The 10,000-nt window shown below is 46.0% G+C and overlaps 1 protein-coding gene across 1 annotated transcript in view; it reads left to right on the plus strand.

Moving 5' to 3' along the window:
• The window catches only part of pcsk6 (proprotein convertase subtilisin/kexin type 6), a 156,446-nt gene that overhangs the window by 58,807 nt on the left and 87,639 nt on the right, over positions 1-10,000 (plus strand).

The following is a 10,000-nucleotide window of genomic DNA, read 5'->3' on the forward strand; positions in this document are numbered from 1 at the left end:
TAATGCTCACTGTAAGGGGGATACCATGAATTTGACAGCTTTATAATGCTCACTGTAAGGGGGATACCATGAATTTGACAGCTTTATAATGCTCACTGTAAGGGGGTCACCATGACTTTGACAGCTTTATAATGCTCACTGTAAGGGGGATACCATGAATTTGACAGTAGCTTACAAGCAGCTCGGTGGTCAGTAACATTCTGTATTTCATATTACAGTACACCTTCTATAATATGAATATGGTATCAAAGCAAGTACTGTGTAATGACACACAGTACAATACTGTAACATTTACTTTATTATGCTGTAAAAAAAAGTCAATGTTACTGTAATCGGAATGAATGAATGAATGAATGAATGTATACATGAATGAATACATGAATGAATACATGAATGAATAGATGAAATGAGGGGATGGTTTGTATTTCACAGTATTGTACTGTGGGATTAGGGCAAGCAGTTTGGCTGCTAAGTGTTTCCACATTACAGCAAACAGTATCAATGAATATGTTGTGTTTTATATCACTTGTACTTCTAGAGGCCTTAACAAATACTTCCAAACTGGCAGCGACTGCAGGGCAAACAGACCAAAAGGACATGGCAAAATGAACCATTTAAGGTTTAAGACTTTCTACCAGTCCAATCTCTTCCCTAGAAATGTTTCATTGATTGGGCACTTTAACCACATAGGAGTAAAATTGGTACAGCATTCTCGCTCATGGGTGCAACAAATATAGCCTATTACAAGGTACGCTTCACAATATGTTAATGAGACAGAAATAACAATACTGTGCACCCACTAGTGGACAAAATGGTTTTTGGCACTCAAAATATACAGTACGGTACTGTATTCTGTGGGGTAGAATTACAATACCATTTGAAAAACAGAACCAACTTTGGGCAACATTGATTTACAGTATGGTGCAGTAAAATGTTTCAGAGTTTTTTACTGTTGACAATGCCTCAAATGACCGAATAAATTACAATTTTCCGTTACAGTGCTCAATGTACTGTCATGACATTACATTTTACATTTACATTTATGTCATTTAGCAGACGCTCTTATCCAGAGCGACTTACAAATTGGTGCATTCACCTTATGACATCCAGTGGAACAGCCACTTTACAATAGTGCATCTAAATCTTTTAGGGGGGTGAGAAGGATTACTTATCCTATCCTAGGTATTCCTTAAAGAGGTGGGGTTTCAGGTGTCTCCGGAAGGTGGTGATTGACTCCGCTGTCCTGGCGTCGTGAGGGAGTATGTTCCACCATTGGGGGCCAGAGCAGCGAACAGTTTTGACTGGGCTGAGCGGGAACTGTACTTCCTCAGTGGTAGGGAGGCGAGCAGGCCAGAGGTGGATGAACGCAGTGCCCTTGTTTGGGTGTAGGGCCTGATAGGTACTGAGGTGCCGTTCCCCTCACAGCTCCGTAGGCAAGCACCATGGTCTTGTAGCGGATGCGAGCTTCAACTGGAAGCCAGTGGAGAGAGCGGAGGAGCGGGGTGACGTGAGAGAACTTGGGAAGGCTGAACACCAGACGGGCTGCGGCGTTCTGGATGAGTTGTAGGGGTTTAATGGCACAGGCAGGGAGCCCAGCCAACAGCGAGTTGCAGTAATCCAGACGGGAGATGACAAGTGCCTGGATTAGGACCTGCGCCGCTTCTGTGTGAGGCAGGGTCGTACTCTGCGGATGTTGTAGAGCATGAACCTACAGGAACGGGCCACCGCCTTGATGTTAGTTGAGAACGACAGGGTGTTGTCCAGGATCACGCCAAGGTTCTTAGCGCTCTGGGAGGAGGACACAATGGAGTTGTCAACCGTGATGGCGAGATCATGGAACGGGCAGTCCTTCCCGGGAGGAAGAGCAGCTCCGTCTTGCCGAGGTTCAGCTTGAGGTGGTGATCCGTCATCCACACTGATATGTCTGCCAGACATGCAGAGATGCGATTCGCCACCTGGTCATCAGAAGGGGGAAAGGAGAAGATTAATTGTGTGTCGTCTGCATAGCAATGATAGGAGAGACCATGTGAGGTTATGACAGAGCCAAGTGACTTGGTGTATAGCGAGAATAGGAGAGGGCCTAGAACAAAGCCCTGGGGGACACCAGTGGTGAGAGCGTGTGGTGAGGAGACAGATTCTCGCCACGCCACCTGGTAGGAGCGACCTGTCAGGTAGGACGCAATCCAAGCGTGGGCCGCGCCGGAGATGCCCAACTCGGAGAGGGTGGAGAGGAGGATCTGATGGTTCACAGTATCGAAGGCAGCCGATAGGTCTAGAAGGATGAGAGCAGAGGAGAGAGAGTTAGCTTTAGCAGTGCGGAGCGCCTCCGTGATGCAGAGAAGAGCAGTCTCAGTTGAATGACTAGTCTTGAAACCTGACTGATTTGGATCAAGAAGGTCATTCTGAGAGAGATAGCGGTAGAGCTGGCCAAGGACGGCACGTTCAAGAGTTTTGGAGAGAAAAGAAAGAAGGGATACTGGTCTGTAGTTGTTGACATCGGAGGGATCGAGTGTAGGTTTTTTCAGAAGGGGTGCAACTCTCGCTCTCTTGAAGACGGAAGGGACGTAGCCAGCGGTCAGGGATGAGTTGATGAGCGAGGTGAGGTAAGGGAGAAGGTCTCCGGAAATGGTCTGGAGAAGAGAGGAGGGGATAGGGTCTAGCGGGCAGGTTGTTGGGCGGCCGGCCGTCACAAGACGCGAGATTTCATCTGGAGAGAGAGGGAGAAAGAGGTCAGAGCACAGGGTAGGGCAGTGTGAGCAGAACCAGCGGTGTCGTTTGACTTAGCAAACGAGGATCGGATGTCGTCGACCTTCTTTTCAAAATGGTTGACGAAGTCATCTGCAGAGAGGAGGAGGAGGGGGAGGAGGATTCAGGAGGGAGGAGAAGGTGGCAAAGAGCTTCCTAGGGTTAGAGGCAGATGCTTGGAATTTAGAGTGGTAGAAAGTGGCTTTAGCAGCAGAGACAGAGGAGGAAAATGTAGAGAGGAGGGAGTGAAAGGATGCCAGGTCCGCAGGGAGGCGAGTTTTCCTCCATTTCCGCTCGGCTGCCCGGAGCCCTGTTCTGTGAGCTCGCAATGAGTCGTCGAGCCACGGAGCGGGAAGGGAGGACCGAGCCGGCCTGGAGGATAGGGGACATAGAGAGTCAAAGGATGCAGAAAGGGAGGAGAGGAGGGTTGAGGAGGCAGAATCAGAAGATAGGTTGGAGAAGGTTTGAGCAGAGGGAAGAGATGATAGGATGGAAGAGGAGAGAGTAGCGGGGAGAGAGAGCGAAGGTTGGGACGGCGTGATACCATCCGAGTAGGGGCAGTGTGGGAAGTGTTGGATGAGAGCGAGAGGGAAAAGGATACAAGGTAGTGGTCGGAGACTTGGAGGGAGTTGCAATGGGGTTAGTGGAAGAACAGCATCTAGTAAAGATGAGGTCGAGCGTATTGCCTGCCTTGTGAGTAGGGGGAAGGTGAGAGGGTGAGGTCAAAAGAGGAGAGGAGTGGAAAGAAGGAGGCAGAGAGGAATGAGTCAAAGGTAGACGTGGGGAGGTTAAAGTCGCCCAGAACTGTGAGAGGTGAGCCGTCCTCAGGAAAGGAGCTTATCAAGGCATCAAGCTCATTGATGAACTCTCCGAGGGAACCTGGAGGGCGATAAATGATAAGGATGTTAAGCTTGAAAGGGCTGGTAACTGTGACAGCATGGAATTCAAAGGAGGCGATAGACAGATGGGTAAGGGGAGAAAGAGAGAATGACCACTTGGGAGAGATGAGGATCCCGGTGCCACCACCCGCTGACCAGAAGCTCTCGGGGTGTGAGAGCAAGTGGGCGGACGAGGAGAGAGCAGTAGGAGTAGCAGTGTTATCTGTGGTGATCCATGTTTCCGACGTTGCCCTCTTTGGGTACAGCGAGCACCATCCCCCTGTCTCTGCTCCTACAACCAGGCTGCTGTGGTCAGTGAGGTCGTAATTCCTAGGGAAGACCCTGCCTCATGGCCACACAGTATAGAGACAGAGTGAAGTTTCATAGAGAACAAAGGAATTTTTTCCACCTCACAGAACTTAAGGTCCGAACAACATTTATGTTCCGGAGAAGGTATAAAAGATTGGTGAAGAATCCAGCTACGAACTGGTCCGTTTGTTACATTTTGGTGAGGCTCATGGGAGACGGTGCGGCTACATTACCATAACGTTGTTTATATAATAGCCTCAGATATGAGGTTTACATCTAATTGTTCTATAAGATGAATGAGTGAGGATGATACTGTTTGTAAAATTGTGTAATGTGATTTTGGACTGTTTAATGAAATGAAGGAAACTCCCATTCCCTTTTGAGTTGAACTAAATCAGAGGACCGCCCATGAGCCCAGTTGTCAGCGCCGTGTGTATAGGTGGCAGGGAAGTCAGTCGCAGGAGAGTCAAAATGGAGTGTAAATGGAGTCTTTTAATAAATGTCCACGGAACATGCTCCATAACACTAAAAGTACAGACACGAACAAACATGGGTACGAGGACCCGTCGCGCACCAACACAACAAATAAACAACACTGACAAATAAAACAATCTCTGACAAAGACATGAGGGGAAACAGAGGGTTAAATACACAACAGGTAATGAATGGGATTGAAAACAGGTGTGTGGGAAGACAAGACAAAACCAATGGAAAATGAAAAATGGATCAATGATGGCTAAAAGACCGGTGACGTCGAACGGCGAGAAGTCGTGACACCAGTTAGGGTCGGGCATCCTGAGACAGGCCCTTTTCTGCAATTCCAAATAAAAAAAACAACTTTAAGAAGTTCTCAACAGACCATGTTTTTCTGCATTACGAGAGGACAAAGGTTGCAGACCATTGCTGAATCTTTTAACCATACCACGTGGTTAAACTCTTAGACTATCGATACCGACAGAATAAGAACAAGTCTTTGATATTAATTACTAGTCTGCAGCTAGGAATTCTGTATCATTGAACGCGAAGAACGACAACCGCCGAAACATCTATTCTACAGCAACATGAATGAATGTCGCTCTGAACTATCCCCTCAAAATTGGATTTCATTTGAGTTGCTTACTAAGAAAAAAGTGAATGTTCCTGAGAGGCAGAGTTACAGTTTTGAATTAAATCTGCTTGAAAATCTAGGGCAAGACTTGAAAATGGTGGCAATGATCAACAACCAATTTGTCAGAGCTTGAAGTGTAATGTGCAAATATTATACTATCCAGGTGTGCAAAGCTCTTAGAAACTTACCCAGAAAGTCTCACAGCTGTATTCGCTGTCGAAGGTGATTCTAACTGAGGGGTATGAGTACTTACGTAAATGAGATATCTATGTGTTTCATTTTCAATAAATTAGCTAAAATAAAAAACAAACATGTTTTCACTTTGTCATTAAGGGGTATTGTGTGGAGGGGTGAGAAGAAAAAAAACATAATTTTAATTCAGGCTGTAACAAACAAACACACAGTTAATTTGCTCACACACAAATAACCCATACACACATTCATACTGACTCTACACATGCACACACACTCTCATACAATCATCATATATGCTGCTGCTATTCTGTTTATCATATATCCTGATGCCTAGTCACCCTATCCCTATACATACAGTACTATCCCTACCACTCCAGTAAATATACAGGCTGTGTATAATATTACAGGCTGTGTCACAGCCGCCCGTAACCGGGAGACCCATGTAAATATGGTATTGGCACTGACCCTGGAACTGACATTGTATATAGCTGCTGATCCTGGCACTGACCCTGGAACTTACATTGTATATAGCTGCTGATCCTGGCACTGACCCTGGGACTGACATTGTATATAGCTGCTGATCCTGGCACTGACCCTGGAACTGACATTGATATAGCTGCTGATCCTGGCACTGACCCTGGAACTGACATTGATATAGCTGCTGATCCTGGCACTGACCCTGGAACTGACATTGTATATAGCTGCTGATCCTGGCACTGACCCTGGAACTGACATTGTATATAGCTGCTGATCCTGGCACTGACCCTGGAACTGACATTGTATATAGCTGCTGATCCTGGCACTGACCCTGGAACTGACATTGGATATAGCTGCTGATCCTGGCACTGACCCTGGAACTGACATTGTATATAGCTGCTGATCCTGGCACTGACCCTGGAACTGACATTGTATATAGCTGCTGATCCTGGCACTGACCCTGGAACTGACATTGTATATAGCTGCTGATCCTGGCACTGACCCTGGAACTGACATTGTATATAGCTGCTGATCCTGGCACTGACCCTGGAACTGACATTGTATATAGCTGCTGATCCTGGCACTGACCCTGGAACTGACATTGTATATAGCTGCTGATCCTGGCACTGACCCTGGGACTGACATTGTATATAGCTGCTGATCCTGGCACTGACCCTGGGACTGACATTGTATATAGCTGCTGATCCTGGCACTGACCCTGGAACTGACATTGTATATAGCTGCTGATCCTGGCACCGACCCTGGAACTGACATTGTATATAGCAGCTGAACCTGGCACTGACCCTGGGACTGACATTGTATATAGCTGCTGATCCTGGCATTGACCCTGGAACTGACATTGTATATAGCTGCTGATCCTGGCACTGACCCTGGAACTGACATTGGATATAGCTGCTGATCCTGGCACTGACCCTGGAACTGACATTGTATATAGCTGCTGATCCTGGCACTGACCCTGGAACTGACATTGTATATAGCTGCTGATCCTGGCACTGACCCTGGAACTGACATTGTATATAGCTGCTGATACTGGCACTGACCCTGGAACTGACATTGTATATAGCTGCTGATCCTGGCACTGACCCTGGAACTGACATTGTATATAGCTGCTGATACTGGCACTGACCCTGGAACTGACATTGAACTGAAGTCAGTCGATTCAGGAAGTGATTTGTATTAAAAAATATTTGAAATAAATACCTTCTCCTTTTCAGTTCATTGAAATAGATACCCTTTTTCCAATTATTGAATTGGAATGTCAGTTTACTGAGCCCAACCCTGGTTTATTGAGCCCAACCCTGGTTTATTGAGCCCAACCCTGTTTTATTGAGCCCATCCCTGGTTTATTGAGCCCAACCCTGGTTTATTGAGCCCAACTTTTAAGTAAAAAAACTAATGTTTTGTAAGTCAGCATCAGTGTCTCAAAGGCTAACACACACCTGGCTTATATACAATTATTTGTCCTAATTAATATATAATATTTATATAATCTCTTTGCATCTGTTTGAGATCTGTTTGAGATTTCCCCCTCATCAGTACATTTGGCTACACCTGCTATCTTTGATCGCATCACAGCTCTGCCAATAAACGACATAACCCACACACTCATGTGCTACTGCTTGGTGTGGCCCTTCTGTTCTGTAGTACTGATAGTAAGACCCTCACACTCATGTGCTACTGCTTTGTGTGGCCCTTCTGTTCTGTAGTACTGATAGTAAGACCCTCACACTCATGTGCTACTGCTTGGTGTGGCCCTTCTGTTCTGTAGTACTGATAGTAAGACCCACACACTCATGTGCTACTGCTTTGTGTGGCCCTTCTGTTCTGTAGTACTGATAGTAAGACCCTCACACTCATGTGCTACTGCTTGGTGTGGCCCTTCTGTTCTGTAGTACTGATAGTAAGACCCACACACTCATGTGCTACTGCTTGGTGTGGCCCTTCTGTTCTGTAGTACTGATAGTAAGACCCACACACTCATGTGCTACTGCTTGGTGTGGCCCTTCTGTTCTGTAGTACTGATAGTAAGACCCACACACTCATGTGCTACTGCTTTGTGTGGCCCTTCTGTTCTGTAGTACTGATAGTAAGACCCACACACTCATGTGCTACTGCTTGGTGTGGCCCTTCTGTTCACTCAATTGCTTCAACACAAACCTTTATTAGTACCATATTTCAATTCCAATTTCAATAAAAAGGTCTTAAGGATCGGAATGTTGTAAAATAATAAAAGTAATTGGGGTACTTGGGGGTGCGAGGTCCAAGTTCACTCACTTCACACTGCTCTCTCCCACTTGGACAAGAGGGGAAATAACTATGTGAGAATGTTGTTCACAGACTACAACTCAGCATTGAACACCATATTCCCCTCCAAGCTCATCACCAAGCTGGGGACCCTGGGACTGAACACCTTCCTTTGTAGCTGGATCCTGGGCTTCCTGATTGGACGGCCCCAGGTGGTGAGGGTAGGCAATGACACCTCCACCACGCTGACCCTCAACACGGGGCCCCTCAAGGGTGTGTGCTTAGTCCCCTCCTGTACTCCCTGTTCACCCACAACTGTGTGGCCACACATGATTCCAACATCCTTATCAAGTTCGCTGACAACACGGCGATGCTAGGCCTGATCATTGACGGCGATGGGACAGCCTACAAGGAGGAGGTCAGAGACTGGGCAATGTGATGCCATGACAACAACCTCTCCCTCAACATCAGTAAGACCAAGGAGCTGATGGTGGGCTACAAGAGAAAGAGGGAACGCCCCCATCCACATTGACAGGGATATAATAATAATAATAATAATATATGCCATTTAGCAGACGCTTTTATCCAAAGCGACTTACAGTCATGTGTGCATACATTCTACGTATGGGTGGTCCCGGGAATCGAACCCACTACCCTGGCGTTACAAGCGCCATGCTCTACCAACTGAGCTACAGAAGGATATAGTAGAGGTTGTTGATCTGGTACTGGTACTCCCTGTATATAGCCTCACTTTGATCTGGTACAGGTATTTCCTGTATATATCTCCACATTGATCTGGTACTGGTACTTCCTGTATATATCTCCACATTGATCTGGTACTGGTACTCCCTGTATATATCTCCACATTGATCTGGTACTGGTACTCCCTGTATATAGCCTCACTTTGATCTGGTACAGGTACTTCCTGTATATATCTCCACATTGATCTGGTACTGGTACTTCCTGTATATATCTCCACATTGATCTGGTACTGGTACTTCCTGTATATATCTCCACATTGATCTGGTACTGGTACTTCCTGTATATATCTCCACGTTGATCTGGTACTGGTACTTCCTGTATATATCTCCACATTGATCTGGTACTGGTACTCCCTGTATATATCTCCACGTTGATCTGGTACTAGTACTTCCTGTATATATCTCCACGTTGATCTGGTACTGGTACTCCCTGTATATATCTCCACGTTGATCTGGTACTGGTACTCCCTGTATATATCTCCACATTGATCTGGTACTGGTACTCCCTGTATATATCTCCACGTTGATCTGGTACTGGTACTTCCTGTATATATCTCCATGTTGATCTGGTACTGGTACTCCCTGTATATATCTCCACATTGATCTGGTACTGGTACTCCCTGTATATATCTCCACGTTGATCTGGTACTGGTACTTCCTGTATATATCTCCACATTGATCTGGTACTGGTACTCCCTGTATATATCTCCACGTTGATCTGGTACTGGTACTCCCTGTATATATCTCCACGTTGATCTGGTACTGGTACTTCCTGTATATATCTCCACATTGATCTGGTACTGGTACTCCCTGTATATATCTCCACATTGATCTGGTACTGGTACTCCCTGTATATATCTCCACGTTGATCTGGTACTGGTACTTCCTGTATATATCTCCACGTTGATCTGGTACTGGTACTCCCTGTATATATCTCCACATTGATCTGGTACTGGTACTCCCTGTATATATCTTCACGTTGATCTGGTACTGGTACTTCCTGTATATATCTCCACATTGATCTGGTACTGGTACTCCCTGTATATATCTTCACATTGATCTGGTACTGGTACTCCCTGTATATATCTCCATATTGATCTGGTACTGGTACTTCCTGTATATATCTCCACGTTGATCTGGTACTGGTACTTCCTTCCACGTTGATCTGGTACTGGTACTCCCTGTATATATCTCCACATTGATCTGGTACTGGTACTCCCTGTATATATCTCCACATTGATCTGGTACTGGTACTCCCTGTA

Source organism: Oncorhynchus keta, unplaced genomic scaffold (genome assembly GCF_023373465.1).
Source record: "Oncorhynchus keta strain PuntledgeMale-10-30-2019 unplaced genomic scaffold, Oket_V2 Un_scaffold_3531_pilon_pilon, whole genome shotgun sequence".
NCBI lineage: Eukaryota > Metazoa > Chordata > Actinopteri > Salmoniformes > Salmonidae > Oncorhynchus > Oncorhynchus keta.